We start from the raw sequence: 20,911 nt of genomic DNA, 5'->3' as shown, positions 1-20,911 counted from the left end.
GCCTATACTAACAAGATTAGAGTAGATAGACAGTTCCTCGGGAAAAAAGTTAAGCATAATGCTTTACAAAGTTCATCAAACATAATGATATGTAAAATAAAATGTAACGTGTGGGCCAAAAGTGTTTCCCTACAGGGGCAATTGTCCCACCAAACAGTTTATATATATATATATATATATATATATATATATATATATATATATATATATATATATATATATATATATATATATATATGTATAAGATATTTATATTAATATACTAAAATATATAAAATGCTAAAAACATTAATATATATACATTAATATTTTTAGCATTTTTTATATTTTAGTGTATTTAATATTAATATTTATTTAATCCTGATATTTTATTGGTAATAAAAATATGCATTTCACTACACTAATGTATTCGCCCATTATACTTGAATTCTTAGCACTAGTGTATAATGTATTCATACATTATACTTTCCTTCTATGTGCTAATGATTCATACATTATACTTGCATTCTAAGTACTAAGTATTCATACATTACATGTGCATTCTAAGTGCTAATGCATTCATACATTATACTTGTATTCTAAGTACTAATGCATTCATACATTATACTTGCATTCTAAGTACTAATGCATTCATACATTATACTTGCATTATAAGTACTAATGTATTCATACATTATATTTGCATTCTTAGCATTAATGTATAATAAATTCATCCATTATACTTTAATTCTTAGCACTAGTGTATAATGTGTTCATACGTTATACTTTCCTTCTAAGTACTAATGTATTCATACGTTATACTTGCATTCTTAGCACTGATGTATAATGCATTCATAAATTATACTTGCATTTTAAGTAGTAATGTATTCATGGCACTTTTGTATAATGTGTCTATACATCGTACTGGCATTATAAGTACTAATGTATTCGTCCATTATGCTTGAATTCGTAGCACTTATGTACAGTGTATTCATACATTATACTTGCATTCTTAGCCCTAGTGTATAGTGTATTCATACATTATGCTTGCATCACAAGTACTAATGTATTCATACATTATACCTGCCATTCCAATTACTAATGTATTCATACATTATACTTGCATTCTTAGCACTGATGTACAATGTATTCATACATTATACTTGCATACTTAGCACTAATGTATAATATATTCATACATTATACTTGCATGCTTAGCACTGGTGTATAATGTGTTCATACATTTTATTTGCTTTTCACACCTAAAAAACTATTAGTATCTGATAGGCTATGAGACATTATTATTGGTACATCATTTGAATAAAATATTACAGTATTCGTAAGTTCGAGGTTTGATATATATCTAACGATTAAAGTAGATAAGAACATTTCTTAAATGTATAAATTGCTGAGCCATGAGTGCTACCAAAGTTTTATTTGAATTAAGAACTTAGAAATAAAAGTACACCTTGATTACAGGTGTACTTATATTATTTGCATTATGATACCAATTATATTTGAAGTCGTAAAATTCTATTAAGGGTAATTTCATTAAAAATTAGACAATTTAACTCGAAGGTAAGTTATGCCAACTATATAGTTCCGTATATTGGACTGAGCTGATAAGCATTTATTACTATATATTATATTATACCATTTATATTGTATTATATGTAGGGAAATTCTTTAATATTTATATATCATTTGTCAAACCAACTAAAAGTTAATGGTGACACCAAACTACCACATAATAATGGAGGTTACGTCATCGTCTTTTCATGGCTGGCCTTCCCCCTTCACTCAGTTAAATTTCATTTATATTAAAAAATTTATGCATTTGTTGTTATGGAAAAATAAAAAATATATAGATAAATTAGTTTTATCTAATTGTAACATTCAGTTTAATAGTTACTTCAGAAAACGCTGGAAAATATCTCCCCACACGTAGTTTTTTTCCAGCTGATGGACAGAATTTTGGCAATGATTTTCAGAAAGCAGGTGGAGGCTTCTGATTGGCTAAGAGAAAACCGATGTTTTAATCTTAGCTTCCGTTGTCTACAGCCGGTCATTTAACCTCTTGAAGTGTTAGAGTAAGGGTCAGGTGTAAATTGGTGTCCGTGTGTTAATTTGTTCTGAAGGTAAGACTATGAATTCCAGAACTTAGGAAGTTGAAGTTTCATGATATACATGAAATGCAAATAGTGGTAATATTAGTACGGTGATGTGTGGTTATAATAAATTTTATTTCCATAGAGTAGGAATGAGCGCAAGCATCGGTGGTAGGATTAGTGGCCAATCCTTTGCAAAGTGTTACATTAAAGTATCAATGACAAAAGCAATTGATTCTCTTGTACGAAGTCTCGTAAGCAAGGCTGTTTAACTGCAGTTGCCTCCGTTTTGTGGTTCTGTTTAGTAACTGAAATCCCCGCGCCCATGGAGAGACGATGGCAATGCCTATTTTCATGTTCAGCCCAGTCACGCTAAGATCGCTAGGGCGGGGCGAGTAAGGAATTCGTGCGGTATCAAACGTCTCATTATGATTAAAAGTTCTGCCGCGTTAGAGCCCGCTCAAGTGAAAGTTATACATTTAAAGGTAATATCGAAAGCATATGTCTTCATTTTCCGTACAAACCTATTTTTTCGTAAAAACATTACAATTTTTGTCCGCCTCTGCCAAACCTTAGCTTCGCTGACCCGTGGTTAGCGAGGTAATTTAAAAGGCCAGCTCGGTCAAAAACGGTCATCTGAGGCAGCCACTGTCACTGGCCAGTAAGGATAGCCCGTGGGATAGCTAAAGCTTAAGTCTCTCCACCGCCAGCATCTTCGCTCTCAGAAGCAAGGGGGCGTGTAATTATGGTAAAGTTATTTCTCTCTCCTAAATGTAGTTTAACCTGCAGAGGCACTGAAAAAAGTCACGTAACCCACAAACCACTGCTGAAATGGAATGTGGACAATCAAAGGGCTTGGAGAGCCCTTCCTGCCGAATCACCCACACAAATTTCAAGTGTCAACGCATTTATTATTTCCAAAAAACGCACAAAAAGACTGAACCAAAATTTATTCATCGCTTTATTTGGAAAACTTTGTACACTGACAGATCTCAGGCAAAGCCATAAACAAGTGATTAACTTCGTGGGTGAGATTTCGAAGGATTAATAGATCTGGCAGAGCTGTATTCTTTTCCTGGCCACGCCCTAGCGATCTTAGAATGTTTGAACGAGAGGTTTTATTGGGGCCAATATAGCTCGAATAACTTAAGGTTGTGGCTTCATTATGAGTGGCACTTAGGAGACTGGTCATTGCACCGTTCTTGCGATAGTCTTCATTTACTGAGGGCCATTTCACTTTCATACTAAAGGTTAATTTTGATAGTGTTACCCGTTTACCTGCCTTGCATGCCATGACTTTTGCTACCAGTAATTAAGGAAACTTCTATTGCGAGGTTACAGCAGATGCTCTTTAACTTTTAGTACTCGCTAAAATATTTCGTTTTTGAGTTATTTGGATTTTTTGAGTAATTGAGGCTTACGTTTTATCGTCTGATCGTAGTATACTCCATAATGGTTTAATGTGCCATGACTTGCTGTGAGTAATTAAGGACACTCCTATTGCGAGGTTTGATATAAGGTTATAGCAGGTGCTCTTGGACTTTAGTGCTCGCTAAAATATTTGGTTTATGAGTATTTGGATTTTGAGTAATTGAATCTTAGGTTTTTTATTAAAAAGTTGCTCCAGGTGGTACTTCATACCAACGTATCAACAGTAAATTGATGATTTTTGGTACTGCAGTGGTATCTCCTATCAATTCAGTTTCCTTAACCCTCGGATTATGAAGCTTTAGCTTTAAATGGGCCTAATTTGCCTTAAAGGTTATCGATTTAATTTGTTTATCGCGAGTTGGCCAAACTTCGTTAGTCATTAGTGAGTTTGCTTCTAATAGTAGTTTGCTAAGCAAGTATTCAATTGAATCAAGTATTTTGTTGAAAGGAGAGCAGAGGTCTGATGTGGGCCTCTGGACTTCGACGAAATTTATTGCAGGCAATAATAATAATACTTTATTTCGAATGTGAATTCATATACAGTGATTTCAAATTAGTGGTGCAAAGAGGCTTCAATTTTGATTCATTCGACAAACAAATGTAAAAAATATCACAACGAAAGTGGGAGTGCAACCCTCTGTCTTTACCAATGAACATAAACATTAAAAAAGGTCATACAACCAAATCTAAAGAGCGTGCGTATATAAGCTCAAAAACTATTCTCCATTTAGTAAACATACTGCACGTATTATTCCAGATATATAACATAAAGCCGTTTTACCTATCGGTAGAGTATTGTGCCATTCATCATAGTGTAAATAATGACTCAAAACTTTTAGCAAACGTATCAAAGCACTGATTTCTTCAGTCTTTGTTTTAAAGTAAATACTGCATGGCGCCGGATAACAAAGGCAGGGCAAGCCCAGTGTCACAAAAACGCCGTAAGCACTATTACTTCGGGCGACCCCATCAGCTCCCTTAAGTCTTAAGTTTGTGTAGTTATACCATAGTGAAGGACAATACTGTTGCACAAAAAGTTTTGAATTTAACTTAGTTTCATTATCATAAATTTTCTTAAATTTTCTTAAGCATATTCCCTCTTACACAGAACTTCAGACGCTGTGTTCAATATCTTCATTACTCTTGTTACTTGTAATTGTGGCCCAGATACGAGAATGAATTTACAAATTGTAAGAAGTCATTTCGCAATGAAATACTTGAGTATTCCTGTATTTTGTTTACCATATTTACTGTAGATATGGACCCGAATCAAAGCTATTTGTAAATGATCCCATTTTTTTAAGTGATAAAAGTGGGAAACTGAACAATTACCTCCAGGGTCTTGGGGTATCCGTTTGGAATAAGTTCTCCCAATGTTCCATGCTGAAATGGGTACTGGGTATCAGTTCTAGTAAAAAAAGTATTTCTTAGTTTAACCAGACCACTAAGTTGATTAACAGCTCTCCTAGGGCTGGCCCGAAGGATTAGACTTATTTTACGTGGCTAAAAACCAATTGGTTACCTAGCAACGGGACCTACAACTTATTGTGGAATCCGAACCACATTATAGCGAGAAATGAATTTCTATCTCCAAAAATAAATTCCTCTTATTCTTCATTGGCCGGTCGAAGATTCGAACTCGCGACCAACAGAGTGGTAGCTGTGAACAGAACCCGCTCGCCCAACGAGGAACTAGTTCTAGTGAAACTTATAGTAAGTGCCAAGAGGGTTCCAATAAGAAACTGCCATAGATAGTGGACTACTAAAACTGGATTTACCACAAGTGACTAGATATACTTTGTGAAGTTTCGAAGTGGTGAATAGAGCTGCTGATAACCAGGAACTTGACCATAGATCTTACTGTCTGCAACACTTTTAGTCGCAATTCTTTTTCTGTTGACCCAGAGAATAAGTGTGTTCTCAAGCTTGCCTTGATATTTCCCGGTGCTAGTGTAGATTCCAGTTGACGAAAGCTGTGCTTCAGTTGTATTTGGTTACATATTGTCTATTAGTGGAGTTCTTTTTGAAGGGCTGAGGTGGGATACCTAATACCTTTTCAAACCCTTTCCTGGCCTTTCATTCCTTTTGTGAATCATTGATAGCTGAATTCCATATCTCGGTCCCTTCTGCTCATTTACAAGTTAATAAGGTTTTATTCTTGACAATGTAATTGTACTGTGTACAATGAAGATTGATTCATACCAGTGTGGCGGTGGTTTACCATTCATTGTTTCTTCCATTCACCCCCAATCCCGCACCCCAGTTAACTAAACGCAGCAGGATGGTTGAAGGTTACGTATAACCAGCTGACATCAACAAAACGCAGCGGATTGAATTTTGTAATACCGATTCTTGATACGACCGTGCCTTTATTTTTGTCGTAGATTGACTTATCAATCAGGTCAGTTTGAAACTTGGCTTTTTGTATCAGATTGTGGTATGTGCGATCTTATAAGTTTATCGTTTTCTTGGAATTCCTCAAGATCTTGGACGTCTACAGAATTATCTTAGTCAGTCAACGTGGATTTTTTGTTGGGTAACTGAGGGATGACGATTTGAAGATTTTCACCATTATAGTAGTTTTGAGTGGTTTTTATCAGCATTATAAATATAGGCTACTTGTACCACTCAGTAGGAAAGTTTCATAATTCAACTATAAAGTGTGTTTTCCGATAATTTTATTGGCAACTGAACAAGCATTCTGACAATTAACACTTAAGCGTAGTTTGATCTTAAAATTTCATATAAATATTCTATTTCAGATGTTGCAGCCTGAAGTGTCCAGAAAAGTTGGCGACCACGAACCACAAGGAATTCTGTCTGATAACGACTGAGGATGGTAATAATGGCTGTTTTTTTTTTTATAGGTAGTAGTGGTGTTTCATTGTTGAACATTAAATTCTGAACTGGAAATGTCATATGTGGAAATGATAAATTGTTAATTGTGAATTGAAATGTGTTAATTGGAAATGTGTTAATTGGAAATATGTTAATTGGAAATGTGTTAATTGGAAGTGCGTTAATTGGAAATGTGTTAATTGGAAGTGCGTTAATTGGAAGTGCGTTAATTGGAAGTGCGTTAATTGGACATGTGCAATTGTGTTAATTGGACATGTGCAATTGTGTTAATTGGACATGTGCAATTGTGTTAATTGGACATGTGCAATGTGTTAATTGACATGTGCAATTGTGTTAATTGGACATGTGCAATTGTGTTAATTGGACATGTGCAATTGTGTTAATTGGACATGTGCAATTGTGTTAATTGGACATGTGCAATTGTGTTAATTGGACATGTGCAATTGTGTTAATTGGACATGTGCAATTGTGTTAATTGGACGTGTGCAATTGTTTAATTGGACGTGTGCAATTGTTTAATTGGACGTGTGTTAATTGGACGTGTGTTAATTGGACGTGTGTTAATTGGACGTGTTAATTGGACGTGTGTTAATTGGAATGAATTCTGGAGTAGCTATAATGAAAATACTGAGATAAGTACAAGGTTCCCAGGCATTAATTTTGATCGTAATTTTCAGGTTTTAAATAGACTGCTAGCAGTAACAAGAATCCTCAGCCATCATTGCCAGTGTGTTCTTCAACTATATGATTAGCAAAACTGAGGTTGTTCGATCAGAATTTAGTAATTTGAGACCTGCATTTTCTAAGATTATTACGCTTCAAATTTTCTCAGCGTTCTAAGCAAGGTATGTAGCTGGAAACAATTGACGTTGGTATTTAGCAACTTAGTATTGAAATTATTAGAATGAAGTCTCATTAAATTGTCCTTAAAAACCTGCCACCATTTGTAATGAAGCTTAGTGAGTTGGATCTTAGGTACCGTTCTTAAATGTTGTACGCAACCCTCTCAAATCAGTGTTTTAGAGCTGTTCAAACGTAACTCGAGAGCACTTGAAAATTTCCAGAGATTAGCCCCTGTGCTCGAGTATCTCCTAGCTTATCACCAACACCCGATAGATAGGACTATGCCATCTCTCTAAAGTTTGTACCTCCCTGCACGCAATTCAGGCTTCCCATATCCAATTTTTGTATGTTTAATGTACCATCCTTTGCTTTACTTAATCTTAGCCTTCATGACGTGCTGTTCATTATAAGGCTGTATAAAACTACGCGAGACTCTATTATAAACACGCCATTCATTGGGTTTCACAGAATCCCGATGTTTGAAACACGTGTTTTGATAAATAAATCTTAATTTTGGGAACATGTTAGATTTTCTGTGGATTTCGTTCCTCCTAGTACTATAGGAATTTAAGATGTGGAAAAGTATGCCAATTCTGTAATTGATAGCCTTTGTTGTAAGTTCCCCAAACAGTATACTATGTATTAGAAATTTTGTACTTGTCAAGGTTTCGTAACTGGTGACCAATTTCGCGAGTGAAACCCTTAGAAATCCAATAACCCTGATCATTACCAGTGGCTAAAGACTCATTTTAGCATATTGAAAGTATTATCTTAGTAGTCTTGTGTGAAACTCAGTAACTTAGTCCTGTTGGAAAGCTTTGCTTTGTTGCATCGTTACTTAATTTGCTGAATTTAAATAGGCAAATGCCTGCTTGTAGATAGTATTGCCCTTTTTGTTAGTGGCCGAGAGATATCAGACCTAGTAATATTGGCAGTTTGACAAAGTGCTGATTATATAGATTTGAGCTTTGAATGAAATCTCGTAAGTTCAATGGGAATTTTTATCAGTTTTGGGTCTTTTATGTTTTAAAACTAATCCAAAATCAACCGCTTCAGCTTTAAATCATTCCAAAATCCAGTACATAACTTCTCGCATGTATTGTACATAAAATTAATTGAAAGTTTGTTGCAGGTATTCAAGAAAGCATGAGTGCGGTGTTCCTGCTTGAAAGAAATTCAATCAGTTATCAGTCACACCGTAATGGAATCCTGTAGAGTTGCTAATTAGGAATCATCTGGTTACTTGGGAGATGGAAAGCATCCTCGACCATCATGTGTTCACCCTGAAGTGATATCTTCTTTGGAAGTCTTCATTTTTACTGGGTATTAAAAAGCTGCTTTGGTCAGTTAGCACTACTACTTAGCTTCTGTTAACAGGTGTGAGTTGAGTTCATGACAGTTTGGTAATTTTCCTAGTTTTTGTATTGGTTTTATATTGATTGGCTTAGGAACTTTAATAGTCATTGTCATATATCTTTGGAAGTTGTACTCAGATAAGGTATGATAGCAGACAGGAATAAGTTCCAAATGACTTTGCTGAATTAGAACAAATTCTGTGGAAGAATATTAATGGGTCTAGAAATATTTTAAGCTTGATGGCCTGGGTGGGCTTTAATTTTTTTGAGAATTTAGCGCAAATTTCAATATGGTTAAATATTAATGCACGACTAATGATAATTTATTAGTATCTGTTATTGATAGAAATTGGGCATTTTAAAACAAAGCATCTTTTCCAAATGTCTTTTAAATGAATAAAAAAAGGTTGAAATATGTGGTAATGGTGAATGACTCGAGTTATCCTTTGATCTCGGAACTCTTGGGGTCAAGTTTCTTACATAGGCTCGATTGATTGTAGTCTGATCACCAGTTTTGAAGCTTTACAGTCTTGGGAATACAAAGGCCAGTGGGGATGAAATATCACTTGGTCATTAGACCTGAAGAAATTTATTTTCGCATATTTAGTTAAGTGAAAGTGCAGACGGTGATCAGTGAAATTCTGAATGAAATATAAATGGTAAAACCACTTTTCCTAGAACAATTGTAACTAGTAAAGGCCTGCAGAACAGGTGTTTAGTTTATTAGACGTGTGGAAAAATGGAAATTTAGAATAAATAGAATGATTAAACGCTACAGTTTCTCTATCCCCATGCCATAGTGAAAAACATTAAATTTTAATCCTATCACGTTCGAGAGACTTGCAATGTAACCTCTGATAAAATTCCCAGGAATTTCCAATATTTGGGTAGTAGTTGATAGGAAGTAAACTTTCAAAATTTTGAAGCTAGAGCTGAGTAAGGAAGGCAACATTTCTCGAACTTTGAGGTACAGTCTCCCGTTTAATGTCATTAATTTTTAAAACATTTTTAAAACTGGTGTATAGATTTTTTTTTTTTTGTGGGCGTAATAAAAGGTTAGCAACGCAATTGTTGAATCCAGAACTTGGTCTTAATTTGAAAACTTAAAGGACTTCATTAGCTTTGACATTTCCCAGCTAACGAGATTTAATTTGTAAATTGAATCTTTTGTAATGTAGACTTAAGGAGTTTGCCTTGACTGACTTGATACAAATTTAAACGCTATTCAGCAGGTACCCAAATGTCTTTACACAGTGGTTCTCAACTTTGACCCATGCCCCCCCTTAACAAAATTCTGCCCCAAAAGGTGCATTCCAAGTATGCATATAATATAGTTATTTTCTTCCATAGTAGTACATAACCTTTACATAGTTTAATTTTATAGAGTAGTTTTACACATTTAATAGCGATTGAACATGCTGATGGATATTAAAACTTAAGTGGTCATAATTCCTCCACCCCTGGGACTCTGAAATTCCCTCCTGGTTGAGAACCACTGTCTTAGCAGCTTTGAGTAATCCAGATCCCTAGTTTTCTCGAGTATGCAATACTGTTTAAAAGCAGGCTATAGCGTATAGTTTAAACTGAATGTCGAACAAAAACTCAGTTTTAATTTAATTGGTTCATTATTTTCAGTGCAGATTTACAGAAAACTGATAGATGTATGTTTACATCCTATGTAGTCGTATGTTTTTTAAGCTTGAGGTTGAGGGAGATTTAAAAAAATTAGATTTAGGAATGTAAATACTTTATCTAGTTTGTACACCAGATTTTCAAAAGTTTGAGTAATGTACCCAGAATGACACTATTAGGGAACTATTTGAAATGCTGGTGCTCTGAGCATTGCTGAAATATGTCTAGGAACATTGTACATAAGCATGGGGAATCGCTCGACTGTTTCATCTCGTAGGAATGGTAGCATAAGGAAACAGTACTGCTAAATAACTGGTTGGAATCTGGGGCACGCTATTCGTCCATTTTTAAAACTAGAATTAGGGAACTATAGGATGCCCTGTACAGTGATCTATTTGAGTCAGTTTAAATCAAGTTTAGGATCCTGTACGGTTAAGAGTTTTCTAAGTTTAGAGAAATCATGAGAGAATACAAATGTTTATTGGTGGGCTTTCTGCGTTTAGGATTATAAGTTGGAATTAAGGAGTGTTTCCTTCAGAAAACTCAGTACTATAAGATAAACACATTACAGGTCAGTCAACTAACTTTTCTAAAAAAAAGTCATAAGGGTCCTTTTGGCCTAAGAAAATGTTTTGGGGCATCGCAGACGTGCGTCGTTCTGTCTCTAATTGCTTTCCACACAGGTCATTCCAAGACAACGTAAGATTAGGTTGCTTTAAACGTTTGGGGGGGGGGTCTTCTAAGAAACTTATAAATTAAAGTTTGAATAAGATTTGCTAATGGGTAAATTTCAATGAGAAACTTAGGTCACTATTGCTTGTGAAAAGAGAATTAGCATTTTCTTTGGTAGATATTTTAAAAATGTTTAAGACTAGAGTATCGACTTGCCCGTTACTAGTCATACCGCCTGTAGTTGCTTATAGAGTATGGTGAACTTACTTAAACTGCAGATTTTACGATAATGGAAATTCTACACAAATGAAGTTGAATCAGATGTCCCGATAACTCACTCTGATTTGTGTACTGAAACTTGAGTTGAATGTTTAGCCATCATTATATTTAAGATGTCTGTGTAACATTCCATTGTATTATCGAGATTAAAGGATAACTTGTGTTCTTAAAGTTAATAAATTTTCAATGCTAAGTTGGCTTGTTTAATGTGAAAATCCTGTAGATAATTTGTATTGTGCTTTAAAAGACAAATGGGAAGTGTTACTAATTTTAAAACTGAAGTGGAAATGAGCCGAGCTAATCCTGTCGTGTAAATTTATTTATAAATAAATGAGGAAAAAACTGGCTCATTTTCACTAAGGACGACTCTTGCCTACTGCAAGAATGTGTTCATACTATATAAGATTTTATCCGATATATTTAATGGTTTCTTTATCAGGTACAGATGCATATCCTTAGATTTTTACGTGGCCTGTAGATGGACTCTGCCCGAAATGTTTTACTATAGACTATATCACAAATCTCAAGAGTAAAATACATTTGAGGCGTAGGCCATCTACAAGTTACGTAAAAACCAAGGTTGTACATTTTATACCTATTAAGAAAAAGCCATTAGATATATCAACACAGGTAAAAGCCATTAGATATTAGATGTTACATGTAAGAAAAACTTTCCTTCAGTAGGCAGAGTTGTTTTTAAAAATGGGTGTCAGTTGTCTTTAAATAATATTTAGTTTCAGTGCTGAAATGAGCGTGAATACAAGTGTGGCAAAAGCTGTGCCAGTGATCTGAACTGAGAAGTAGCTAAAAGAGGTCTGACGAGGTGCAAAGTTCCTGGAACTTTAGTTCGAATGCTTAGGTAGGTCCCTAAGAGTCGCATAACATCGACTAACGCTCTGAAGATATCTGGTGATTAGTAGTACAGCTTTATTAGCAAATTTTTCATGCTTCCGCTTTGTGTCAGGTCCTGAAATGGCAGTTTTCCTCTTCAACTCAAATTAGCGTAGCAGTTTTACAGTACCGACAGAAAACCTCCGAAATGGTACGTAAGAAATATTGCTAGGTAGGCAGGTGAAGTAAACAATTTATACAGGTAAAGAAAATTTTATTTGCAAGGCATAGAGGAACTGTGACCCAACGAAATAAAAAAAACAAAAAACCCAATTGTTTCATTTCTCATCGACTTTCAGAGTTGTGGAACGGCTTAAACAAGGAAAAACCTCCTCGTCACCAGTCTTTCCCACTTGACCTCTGTTTCACTACATGAATTTAGCCTCCCAATCTCTCTGGCCCAGGTTCCGTGCCTGCCTGTTTCCCAAACTTGTCCTGTTATCACTTCTCTTACTCAGCCGCACCAAAATGTCCTTTAAAACTAGTCCACATCTCCAGTCAGGTTAGAAACTGAAAATGTAAACAAGTGATAAAGGAGACTTGGCAGGTGTATGAGAGAGAGAATGCGACAAGGACAAGCTTGGGAAACAGGCTGTCGCGAAACGTGGGCGAAGAGATATGGGAGACTTGAACGCAGACGTAGATGGGTGTCTCTTCTTGACCGAGGGGAACAGCATTAAAAGCTCTTTTCTTGTATATTTTGTTTTAGGAATTTGGCGTACAAAATTCCGTTTCCATAGTTTCAGTTCTCCAAGACTTCAACATTGGTCACCGTCCTGGAATAAAGAAAATGCAATTTACTAAAAGGCTTTTAAGCAAAGTAACACTTTACTATTCACATTGCTTGAATGCTCCTATTCTTGAACTTAGTTTATTAAGGTTTAAAAGCCCCCGCTCAGCAATATAGCGAAGTTAACACCTTCAGGAATATTTATAATTGCTTAAATGCTATTCCTCAAAATCTGACTATTTACTGTATTGCTAAGTAACACCATACAACAGATTCAACATTGCCTGAAAGCCCAAACTCTTACATTTGAAGCAATTCGCTAAAAGCCCCAGATTAGCAAAGTAACACTTTCATACGACAGACTCATCATTGCTTGAATGCTCAGACTCAAACTGCTTACCCCCGTAAGGGGTAGTACCGTCAGTGCACCTCATGCGGTGCACTGTAGATATTACTCTACGCATTACTCAAGGTTCTCTGCAGCGTGCCTTCGACCCCTTGCTGCAAACCCTGTCGTTCCTTTTACTGTACCTTCTTTCATATTCTCTTCCATCTTACTTTCCACCCTCTCCTAACAATTAATTCATTGTGCAAATTGCGAGGTTTTCCTCCTGTTACACCTTTCAAACATTTTGTTGTCAGTTTCCGTTTCAGCGCTGAACTACTTCATAGGTCCCAGTGCTTGGCCTTTGGCCTAAATTCTATATTCAATTCAATTCAAACTATTTACAAAAAGCCCAAGACGGGAAACATAACCAAATTAACACTTTCATACAACATTCACTGCTTGATGCTCCTACTTTTACACAAAATTAAGTAAGTCCGTGATAGGCAAAACGTTAAGCCAAGCAACTCTGTGCAACAGATTCATCATTGCTCAGATGCCCCTAGTCTTAAACGTTCAAGCAATTAACTAAGTACACAATTAAAAGTACACAATTAAACGTACACAATTAAAAGTACACAATATAAGCAATATACACCTAGTAAAACTTTCACACAACATTCATCATTGCTCGAATGTTCTTACTCTTAACACTGTTTACTAAACGACCAAGAAAAGCAATATAACTAAAATGACTTTCATACAACAACAATCACTGCTTGAATACTAATACTTTTAAAGCATTCACCTAAAATGCCTAAGAGGTAAGCAATTGTTATTACTTGAAGCTACCCCTCTTAAAAGAATTTATTGAGAGCCCAAGATGTTCAATTTACTCAAAGTAACTCATACAACATGCTCCAACACTTAAAGCCCAAGACAAAGCAATGGAAGCAAAGTAACACCTTCAAGTAACATTCATCATTGCTCGAATGCTCCGATTCAAACACATTTACTAAAAGCCCAAGAAAAGCAATATGATAGGCAAAGTAACACTTTCATAATGTATATTGCTTGGATATCTTAACACTTAAACGTTAAAACCGTTCGCTAAGCAATATAAGCAATAGTAACCGCTGCATACAAAGGAATCAATGCTTGAATGCTACTGATTTATAAAAAGTCAAAACTATCGATTAAGATCCCCAGAGAAGCAATATGACAAGCCAAATAACACATTCATACAAGATAATCACCACTGCGAATTTTTTCTCAACGGCTGCTGGTTTATTTTAACTTTTTACCAAAATGGTTCTATTAAAGCATAATCCACTTTAGTGGCCCCCACCCGTTTTTTTCACTACACTTTGGACCTGCGTTCGGCATATATACTATTAAAACATTCAAATACTCAGCAGATTTTTGGTACTATGTAAGATTTTGAAGGGGAGGGAGACTCATCCTGTCTACTATTTTAAAATAACTTCGAGAAACCAAAATTAAACTTACTTCTTCAGTAGCACATATCAGCAGGAAACCCTTCGGGAATCTCTTGGCCCGAGAACTGACGTTATTCCATATTGACAGGCCACTCTCGTAGGCTAACCCGCTTGACTTCAGAGATCTTCACATTCCACTCTGAAAACAAAACATTTTGTGAATAATCTAGATATCTTAAATGTTATATGCTAACCCTCAATTTACATTAGTTCATATTTTTTAACCCTCAATTTACACTAGTTCATATTTTTCAGCCCTCAATTTACACTAGTCCATATTTTTAACCCTCAATTTACATTATAGTTCATATTTTCTAACCCTCAATTTACATTATAGTTCATATTTTCTAACCCTCAATTTACATTATAGTTCATACTACTTAAGCTCAATTTACATTAGTTCATATTTTTTAACCATCAGTTTACATTAGTTCATATTTTTAACTCTAAATTTACACTAGTTCATATTTTTTACCCTCAATTTACATTAGTTCATATTTTTTAAACCCTGAATTTACATTAGTTCATATTTTTTATGAACTAAAGAGTAAACATAGTAAACTGGTGCGAAACGCACTGAGCTATAGGGATTCAAGTGAGGAGCAATGCATTCTTAAGAGCAAACTCATATCAAAGAAGTTTGGGGAGGTATTCTTTTCCCTCCATGAGTTTTAATTATTGAAGCCTATTCCAACACTATGGTAGGAAGGAGAGACTAAGTTCTCCTTTACCTACCTGAAAGAGTAGGATATGGTGGGGAAGGCGCGGTGGGGGGGAGGGCTGCAGATTTAAAAGGATTACCATTATTACATATAAAAATCTCAAAACGCATCCTTTGTTACAATTATATGTTACTCCAGCATATGTCTTTGTTAAAAAAAAACTACGTGGCACCTTTTCTTTGACAAATGGATAGTTGGTGTCATGAAAGCCTGTACACAATCCGGAAAAAGAGGGGGGCATCTGGCATATATTAATACTAAAGTTACTTGACATTTTGTCATTTGATAAACATACTTTTTGCAACATATTTACATGCTCAGCAGCTGCGACACAGTTAGTTCTGCTGTTGTTGTTGTTTACTCTGCTTAGGGGATAATATATGCTAAATTGTGGTGTTGCCACTGATATGTTCCTGAATTTTTGAAGCCAACTGTACCCATGCAAGTTTCTGGGGAAAGGAAAAGACAGCTCTACGACATGTCTTCTTATACCGGGGAGATTATTCTCTGAATCGTAACTATACTCAGTTTTTTTTTTTTTTTTTTTTTTACAGGGGCGCATTAGCGCTTACTCGCAGGGGTGCTCTTTTAGCTCGGAAAAGTTTCCTGCTGAGCTGATTGGTTGCAAGTATTTTGTCCGAATAGCATCATTGTTTTCAAATAATTACCAAGTAATGTGAATCGAAACTTATTTACTAATCTAAATTTCTCCCTCAGATATATGTTTTATCAATAAATAATGTTAACGAATAGAGAGATTATAAAGTATTCTGATGGTAAGTCTAAATTTAATAACACCCGCCGAAGTCAACGACAGGATCTTGTTTTCGGATGCACGCTGCATAATTTTTTTACTTTTCACATATTTTAACACCAACTGGGATAAATTACACTAAGCATAAGAAAAACATATTATAAACTTTCTTTGAATACCAGAATCTACTAAAAACATTGAATTAATAAAACTCGCTATTGGTGAAAACTTCCTGGGAGGTAAAAGGAACAGCCTGTGGCGGCCTGGCGGGAAAACTATCCCAGGTGATTGTCATTGCAGCATTTTCCTGATTTATGTCATTGGAGCTTTTTCCTGCTTTATGTAATTGTTGAAATCAGTGTTATGTTATTGAGATTACTTTAATGGCTATATCTGCAATTAAATAGTTTCTATGCTTCTTTTTGTAGGAGCACACTAATAAAAATATATTTCGCAGAAATTAACAACTTACTCTTTCACTTAAGTTACAGCAGACAATGCGAGATAAGAAAACTTTTTATTTTCTTATTTTGCGTTTTGTTCAGGACACATATAAGGTTCACATGAGTTTTTGCGGATATTTTGAGAAGTAAAAGAATATGTGACAGTAGAAAATGTACTATACACATATACATTTTAATGATTGGTAGGCTATAGGCGTCTACTGTCAAATACCGAGGCGGGAAAGGAAGGGAGAGGGACGGGTATCGCGGTTGTAACTCGGTGAAATCATGAATTCGTTTGTGATTTTAATGCAATTTATGGAACACTACAGTATCCTCAAATCGGAAATAGTGCTATTAATAGAATCTATACCTTTACGACAAAATTAGCAAACCCTTTCTATACGGACTTACATCATAGGCCTACATACACCTAGCCTAACTTATATCAAGCATCAGCTACTGTTTACTGTTACTCCTTACCTCAAGAGTTAAGCAAAATTTATTGCAATTGTCAAAAAATGGTGTAAGACACATAGCCATAGGCTAGCCTAGTTTGAAATGTGTGCAAGAAATAATGCCATAATAAGGGAAGTACATTATTATGTAAAAGAAAAAATAGCCACTTCACACTTATCATAATATAACAAAAGGCTTCAGCACAAATGCCTATAAAAGATATGTATCTGAAAAGTTTTCCTGCCCATCAACATTTGCTGGCATGTGGATACCATATGAATAACTAGGCCTACCTATCTAAGTAATTTTATCTAAATTTTATCTAAAACCACAGGCTGTTCCTTTTACCTCCCAGGAAGTTTTCACCAATAGCGAGTTTTATTAATTCCATGTTTTTAGTAGATTCTGGTATTCAAAGAAAGTTCATAATAACATGTTTTTCTTATGCTTAGTGTAATTTATCCCAGTTGGTGTTAAAATATGTGAAAAGTAAAAAAAATATGCAGCGTGCATCCGAAAACAAGCCCCTACCGTTGACTTCGGCGGGTGTTATTAAATTTAGATTTACCATCAGAATACTTTATAATCTCTTTACTCGTTAACGTTATTTATTGACAAAACATATCTGAGGGAGAAATTTAGGTTAGTAAATAAGCTTCGATTCACATTACTTGGTAATTATTTGAAAACAATTATGCTATTCCGACAAAATACTTGCAACCAATCAGCTAGCAGGAAACTTTTCCGAGCTAAAAGGGCACCCCTGCGAGTAAGCGCAAATGCGCCCCGGTAAAAAAAAAAAAAAAAAAAAAAACTAGTGTAGACTGTCCAAAAGAATACCATGGAGAAACACACAAAATATAATGATCAATACTAGTCAACAAAATGGTTAATAAGGAAACCACCCGAAGGCCACTACGAATACAGAATCGGACAGTGGCAAAGTTTGTCCCACAGTTGCAGTCTCTCTCTCTACATCTATGGTCTGTCCCTCACATAATTGCCAGAAACCTCCAAATAGTAGGAAACTCCACTTTGACCTGCGGGCAGCGGGTCCCATTCAGCATCGTAACTGATTTAAGAGTGGTTTCGCCCGTAAGTCATTTAGGCCGTAAGCACGTTTACGTTCAAAATGGACGCCGTGTTTTAGTACCAGGCCCTTAGGGAATGTACGTAAAAACTGAAGTAATGACTATAAATACAATAAACATAACGGTAAATACCAAACACAACGTCTTACGTTGTTTTGGATGTAACTCACTTGTCGTCTGGTTACGGTCGATACAATACTAATAATTAATTTTGTAAAAGTAGATATTTAAACCATAAACGACCAGTTTCCTTAGTTGGTTTCTGACATCTCTTACTACTGTATTGTTTTAAAGCAACAGCTACCTCACGAAGTCTGAATAATTCCAGTACCCTATTACAATTGCAAAATGACAAAAAGCTTTGTGCCAACTGGACGAGAAAAAAGGGTCCATGTCTATACAAGTCTGGAAGATATAACATTCAATCCTACCCAGAAACTGAAAAAATAATCCTACCAGAAAACTGAAAAATACTTAAGCAACATCTAAAAAAATCTACATATCCTACACGTGTGTGTTATATATAAACACAATTATGTACGAAAAGTTTTTCTCACATGGCTACTGTACAGAGCATGTTGTCAAGTCCTATCATAGGACTGCACTTCAAACCTGGATAATATTCGAGCAACACTCCAAAACAAGGCAATATAAATATTCAATTTCTAAATCCTACCTTTACCTCCGTAACTAAACCTTTGCGATGATTTTAAATAATCCTAAAACTGACTTAAACGCCTGAGCATATTTACAATGTCTCTGATCATAGGTTTAAAAGTAACATATGCTAACCTAAACACTTAGGATGGTCAATACAAAATGGCATTTGCACATTTCTTCAGACAGGTCTCGAATTTTTTCTGTCAAAGTCAGTGCATGTATAATTTCTTGTAAATGGATATTTCCAGAAGGGCAACAATTATCATTACGGTGCCTATTCCTGAGGATTAAATTGCTAACTGCATCAAATATAAGACAACCTCCAACCTTAAAGTGGGTCTCCAAGGTTGTTGGACTTAGGGATCCCCTTAATTATCTTCATTCTAAACGCACACTTCTCGAAAGACAAGTTTATATAAAGGAAACAATTATGTGCTTCTGATGCACTTCAAATTAAAATTACTATACATCAAAGCTAACTAACAATGGAATTGAAATTGGGTGAAACCCATTCTTAATTAAACTTCGTAATTTAAGAGATGGAGGATAAGCATCTACTTGAAATCATGGTAACAAATCATGGTTGTGACGAACATTTTTGCAACTGCAAGAATGCATCCTAACCTCATCTATGGGCACCAGCCCCTATCTGGCAAGAACTACTATCTGGACCTTGAATCCTTAATTATACCCAATGGGCCTAAACTATGCCACAGCACTGCATGATTACACGAATAAGTTCAAACCCAACCAAGACTTAACCACTGCGTCCTGCCTAACTGGCTACAAATATCTTGCGATTAAGGCAAAGACATATCAAGATTAATACAGATGTTTCCTATTTTGAGTAACAAGGAGTCGGTTTCTTTCTCCTATTTTGAGTGACAAGGAATCAGTTTCTTTCTCTTATTTTGAGTAACAAGGAGTCAGTTTCTTTCTCCTGTTTTGAGTAACAAGGAGTCAGTTTCTCTGGCAGCTCCAGTTCACTATTTCACCTGTATTCCAGTCCATTATGCCTGAATCATCTTTTATGCATTTAGTAAAACTCAGTCTAGGCTGTTTTGGCAACTTGGTGAAAACGAAATGTTAGCAAAAGGAATATCACCTTCAGGATGTTTACTTTGTTGCAAGTGGTGGTCCATGATAGCCAATAATACTTTAGTTTAAATTACGCATTATCGTGACTTAGGTTTGCCTAAGTCTTGCATTCAACTTTTCTCAGTTATCTTAAAATAGATCACATCTTCAGTAAATGAACTTGCCTGGGAAACATAAGTCCAAAATGCAAGCAAAACTGGTAGCCCACTGGAAAAGGGACTGGTTTAACCTAGTTGATGGTCCACGCTCCTTGCCAGAATTCAAGAATAGCCAAAAGGAAACTTTTTAGCCTTATACACAACTACTTCCTAGCGTTTGATTTAAGCCAGCATTAAATATAATCAACGAAAATAAAAAGGAATGCCACTTACAATGTTTCAAATCCATGCTAAAGTAATAAATCTTAAAAGGAAAAAAAAAAGGACTCCTATCTGGCCGAGCACTTTCATACACTATCAGTTTCAACTACCAAATGAACGGAACTCTTTCCTGCAGAATGTTTTCGCCTTCATCCAAGGACCGCAAAGCAACCAAAGCCGGAAACTTCCGGGCGCTATGGAAGTAAGAGTGACAAAGATCTTATTTCAGGACTTTGCGGCAAAAATATTCTATCATCAAACTATTTTATACCCAATAGTTGCAAACAACACTGTACAAAAGGGAGTCGTATTTACTTTACAATACTTGTTGCTTATAAGGGCATCGACTTCATAGAAAACGGAACAAGAAATTTATATGGGTAACATTATTAAGTCAATTACTATGCTAATAATTTCGGGTTGTCGAATCATTAATCTGGATCCAAATCGCAGTTGACACTATTACACAATAATCTCACATTTTATTTATTTGTTTATAAATGAACTTGTTTCTTGCACAATCTCTTATAGCTAACATTAATCTCCTGTCATCGTCACTTGTAATTGTATGCAAGTAGCCTATTCTATTAGGCATATCTAAAGTCACCGACAATTAATGCCTATTAAATAAGGATAATGTTCCAAATATATTTCCAAAGAGTCCTTTTCAGCTGGAAGAGGCTCACTGAAAACTTTCTCCGCCTAGTAGGAATGTTGGTAGA

At 35.4% G+C, this 20,911-nt stretch overlaps 2 long non-coding RNA genes across 2 annotated transcripts; one reads left to right on the top strand and one right to left on the bottom strand.

The window, feature by feature from the left end:
- The first annotated feature begins 1,979 nt into the window (after positions 1–1,979).
- Positions 1,980–11,345, top strand: LOC136832676 (uncharacterized). The gene is made up of 4 exons (XR_010851285.1): positions 1,980–2,117; positions 6,281–6,357; positions 7,055–7,222; positions 8,353–11,345. It is a non-coding gene; the product is annotated as an uncharacterized lncRNA (long non-coding RNA).
- Positions 11,346–12,242: 897 nt separating this feature from the next.
- LOC136832675 (uncharacterized) lies at positions 12,243–20,313 on the bottom strand. The gene is made up of 3 exons (XR_010851284.1): positions 20,202–20,313; positions 14,614–14,742; positions 12,243–12,825 (listed from the first exon to the last, which is right to left on the bottom strand). It is a non-coding gene; the product is annotated as an uncharacterized lncRNA (long non-coding RNA).
- Positions 20,314–20,911: the final 598 nt, after the last annotated feature.

This window comes from Macrobrachium rosenbergii, chromosome 50 (assembly GCF_040412425.1).
Source record: "Macrobrachium rosenbergii isolate ZJJX-2024 chromosome 50, ASM4041242v1, whole genome shotgun sequence".
NCBI classification, from domain to species: Eukaryota; Metazoa; Arthropoda; class Malacostraca; order Decapoda; family Palaemonidae; genus Macrobrachium; species Macrobrachium rosenbergii.
Note: the sequence above shows the minus strand (reverse complement) of the source record. Positions and strands in the feature narration are given on the sequence as shown.